The sequence below is a fragment of the Dasypus novemcinctus genome, chromosome 31 (assembly GCF_030445035.2).
Source record: "Dasypus novemcinctus isolate mDasNov1 chromosome 31, mDasNov1.1.hap2, whole genome shotgun sequence".
Classification (NCBI taxonomy): Eukaryota; Metazoa; Chordata; class Mammalia; order Cingulata; family Dasypodidae; genus Dasypus; species Dasypus novemcinctus.
In genome coordinates, this window is record NC_080703.1 from 1604600 (window position 1) to 1609872 (window position 5273).

The window sequence follows — 5273 nt, forward strand, 5'->3', positions numbered from 1 at the left end:
CTATGTAAACTGTTTCACCAACATGACATGGTTATGTTCACAAGTCTCTGGATTTTTCCATATGTTGTTTGAGTCCTGAAACCTCCAGAAATTATGACCAGTAACTCATGAGTACTTTCAGCTTCGTGCCAAGGAATTCCATTCCTCACATCCTAATCTAGGCCCTTAATCAGCATGAAGCACCCAGAGAAGTTGTCACACTGAGTCTTGCAAGATTTAGGAATGTTCAAAACACAAGGGAGGCTGAAACCATGTGCAACTCAAACTAGTTTATGGGGATTTCCTCTGTTCCCATGCCCTTTCTTTTTCTTTTTTTTTCTTTTTAATTCTCCATAAGGAGAGCCACCCAGTGTGAAAGAAAGTGCAGCCTGCCCAAGAATGGTGCCGTGCACACGGAGAGCTGACACAACAAGATGACACAACAAAAAGAAACACAGATTCCTGTGCTGGTGACAACAACAACAGAAGTGGACAAAGAAGAAGATGCAGTGAATAGACACAGAGAACAGACAACTGGGGTGGGGGGAGAAGGGGAGAGAAATGAATAAATAAATCTTAAAAAAAAATACAGAAGCAAAAAAGCCTTCAATGAATCCTTTAAATTTACACATAAACATAAGGGTTCATAGTGCCAGCACATCTTTAGGTGAAATATATCTGTTAATTGGAAACCAGGGTATGTGGGCTCTGTCTTAAATCCTACCACCCTCATTAGCTGTTCTCTGGAGTAGAGAAACCATTCAAATTGTGGGAGTTCCCAGCAAACCCATGGCCACCATTGAATCTCTCCCAGTTTTCTTTCAGTTAAGATTTTTATGAGACACACCTCAATTTTTGCTATATCCCCTCTGCCCAATTCACCTTTTCAGAAGGGATTTTTGATTATTCCAAGCACACACATCTTTCTCCCCAAAAGAGGTACATTAATTTTGAATTTCTAGAACTATACTCAACAGACCAAATAAGGAACTCTGCCCCATACATATCCCTGTTGTTTCAAAGAAATAAATGCCACTCTCTTTTAGATACTATTACAATCAATTTATGTCCATATCACCTGCTGATATTGCTCAAATTGCCTCTGCCTCACCTATTCCTGCCCCAACAGCCTCTGCCTAGACCTTGAACAAATCCAACACCTTCTAAGTTTCCCTCCCAAGACCAAACATACATTAGGATGACTTTTAGGTCTTGAAGGATATTGTAGAAATTAGATTATTAACTTGTCTTTGATGGCTCAACCTTTATATGGCTTGCTTAAACCTGAACAAATTGAGTTCCTTATTTGGGACAAAACTATTCAAAATTCTTTAAAAGGAGTATAAATATTGTTTTCTAAGCACACCTGCTCAGGGACATCAGAAGTACAAATCGCCTTTTCCCCTTTGTCCATGAATGAGAAGGGAAAGCCTTAGGTGTCCTTACCTAAAAGCCTGGAGACCACCATGCACCTCTAGGATATTATAGCCTGCAATTGATGTCATAACCAAGTGATTCCCACCCTGCCTGAAGTCCACTGCTATAACATCAAAACTTTAGAATCAATTGAAGAATTAATTATGGGAGCTCCCTTATTTAGGTCCCTCATTGTGTTGAAGTCTTCTTAATTCTCATGGCATTCAACACCTTTAAACAAATAGATTAACTTATTATGAAATCCTCTTACTTTCCCCTCCCAATTTCTCCTTTGTTCAAATTGTCACAACTTCACTTTTTTGGTACAGACACCATACAGTACCAATTTTATTTACAAATATTACAGTACACCAATTCAAGTTCACAAGTTAAGCCTTTGTCACAGCATTGGTTAGATCTTGACCTACTGCAGAATTCAGCTGTGCTAGAGTGCTGATCTTAGCATGAGTAGAGGTGGCATACTTGTTCTTGATAGTCATGTGCTTTGTAAACCCACAGTTCAACAGGACTATATTCTTAGCCAGGTGCTGCATAAAAAGAAGGAATCCTTCAGTGTATGATAGGAAATGCTGTAAAGTTGGCATCCAACTTATTTTAATCAATCAAATTGTCTCCCAATACCAATGCTTTTGTTTTAATTTTTTATTTGGAAATAATTTCAAGCTTAGAAAAGTTGCAAACATAGTATTACAACTAAAATTCATATACTCCTTACCTAGATTCAAGTATCCTTAGCATTTTACATCCTTTGCTTTACCATTTTCTCAATCTTCCCCATACCTACAGCATACCTAATTTTTAAAAAACATGTGAGGGTAAGGTACATACATCATGACCTTTCACCCAGAAATTCTGCAGTGTGTAGTTCTTAAGAAATTGACATTATTAAAATATTTTATTCAACCTCATTGAGGGCCTTTGACTCCATCTCTACCTCTCCACCCCCAAGAACCAGTTTGTTGAGTGCCTTTGATTTCACCTCTGCCCCTTCACCCCATAAGATAAGAGGGGGCTGGTGTTTCTTCATCCTCTCTGGGCAACTGTAGGTACTTTTTCCCCACAAGAACCAGTTTGTCAAATGTCTTCAATTTCATCTTCACCCCTCCACCACTACAAGATAGGAGGGGGCTGGTGTTTCTTCAGCCTTTCAGGGCAAATACAGGCACTTTTGGCCTGCACAAACTTGACTCCTGGGCACCTGTGGCTCCACCCCCACAAATAGAACAAGAGAGAAGCAGCATTTCCACAGCCTCACTGGGTAACTGCAGGTGCTTTTGGCCCACACAGAGTGAATAGTCAGACACCAGTAGCTCCATCCCCATCTCCACCCTCAGTCTTTTTGGGAAATTGCAGACACTTTTGGCTTGCACAGACTGGACTGTTGTGTACCAGTGGATCCACCCCACCCCCCAACAGGATTGGACAGGGCTGGTGTTTCCTCAGCCTTTCCGTACAAAGTTAGGCATTTCCAGCCTGCATGGACTGGTGTTGGGCACCTGTGAATTCACTCCAAACCCCATAGGACAGGACAGGGCTGGTGTTTCCTCAGCCTCTCCAGCAATGACAGGTACTTCTGGCCTATAGCGAGTGAATGGTTGGGTGCCTTTGGGTACAATCCCATCCCCCAATAGGAGAGAACAGATATCTGCACACAAAGGTTCATAGCAGTGTTATTCACAATTGCCAAAAGACAGAAACAACTCAAATGTCCATCAAACAACATACAGATAAACAAAATGTGGTATATACAAACAATGAAATCATATGCTGCTGTAAGAAGAAATGAAATTGGGACACATATGATGACATGGATGAATCTTGAAGACCTTAAGCTAAGTGAAATAAGCCAGACACAAATGCACAAATATTGCATGGCCCTACTAAAAAGAATGAAATATGAAGAATAAATGCATGGAGTCCAAACTTACAGCATAGGTTATTCAGAGATAAGCATGATGAAAAGGAATACTGATGATTAATGCATGCAGAAGTTTTTATTAACTTGACTGTAAAAGTGTGGAAATGGATAGAATTGATGGTAACACATTATAGTGAGTAACAGCTGGTTTGTAAATGGGATTGTGGCTGAAAAAGGTAGTCTAGGGATGTAAATGTCAATTGAAAAAAGCTAGAGAATAATCTAGGGACTGAAAACATAGTGAACCTAGAGGTGGATGAGAATTGTGCTTAACAGTACAGATGCCAAGAATGTCCTTATATAAACTATTAATAGAAAAAATGTACACCACTTTTGCAAGGTAGTGGGAATGTGAAGCATGGGAAATACAATTAATGTAACCTATGGACTATGGTTAACAGCAATACTATAATAATCTTGTATCAATGCCAAAGATGTACTGTGTTAATAATAAGGGAGTATGTAAAAAAATATCCCAAGTGTACATTATAAACCACAGTTAGTGGTAATAGATGATATTATCTCATAATCTGTAAAAGATGTTCCACAACAATGTAGTGTGTTAGTGGAAGGGTGTTGTATGGGAATTCTACACATGTGCAGATTGTTTCATAAGTTCACAACTTTCCTAATAAAAATATATTTTTAAAAAATTGACCATTAATGTAAGGGTTTATTTCTGAACTCCCAATATTATATCATTTATAAATATATGTCTTTCCTTATGTCAGTACCATGCAGTTGGTAACTGCAGCTTTTCAGTAAGTTTTGAAATCTGGAAGAATGTTCTCCACTTTCACATTTTTTCCAGACATTGTTTCAGCTATTTTGGGCCCCCTGTATATCCATATGAGTTGTAAGATTAGCATGTAATTTCTTCAACAAAATAGTTAACTGAAATTTTAATGTGAATTTCATTGAGTCTGCTAATCCATATGGGAATACTGACATCTTAAAATTATCAAGACTCCCCTTCCATGAACTTGCAATATATATTTCCCATTTTTACACCTTTCACTTTTGTTAATGAGGTTTTGTATTCCGAGAATGTATTTTGAACTTCTTTTGTTAAATTTATTACTGAGCATTTTATTCTCATAAACAGATTACTTTTAATTTCAGAATCAGTGTATTCATTACTAGTGAACTGAAATCCATTTGAAATTTTTATATTGATCTTTTACCCCAGATCCATGCAGAACTCTTTTATGAGTTTTAATAATTTATTACTGGGGTCCTTAATATTTCAATATCCAATATTTTATTTGCAAATAGAAATAGATTGGCTTCTTGTTTTCCAACTAATACCTATTTCATTCACCGTCTTATTTTCCCTGGCTAGAACCTCCATTAATGTTGAAATGAGCCTCCAAGTTTCTTTTTCCCTGATATTATGGGCCAAAACATTCTGTCTTTCACCACTATGTCCAATGCTACCTATGGCATTTTCATAGAGGCTCTTTAGCAGTTTGAGGAAGTTTTCTTTTACTCCCAGTTTGCTTAATATCTTTATCATGGAATGGTGTTGGGTTTGAACAAATGTGTTTCTTTGTGGTTATGTCTTTTATTCAATTAATACATTGTACTGCATTAGTTGATTTATGAATATTAAACTCTTCTTACATTCCTGGGATGCATCCTACTATGTTTTAGGTGTTAGATGTCGGGGTGAGACAGTTGGGATGTGGAGACTAGCGACTGCAGGCAAGGATTTATTGGGAAGCTCTCCCAATGGAGGGCATCTGAAAAATAAACTTCAGGCCCCCCCCACCAGCATGGCAGGAGTCTGAAGAGAAACTTCCTGGTAGAGGTAGTCACATTTATACAGCACATTTATAGGCGGGAACATGCTTAGTTGGTGGGAGTGGGTTGGGGCTTAGGTAAGACCTGAAGGCCTATAGGGATGGCTAGGGGGTGGTGGGCTAGGGGGAGTGAATTC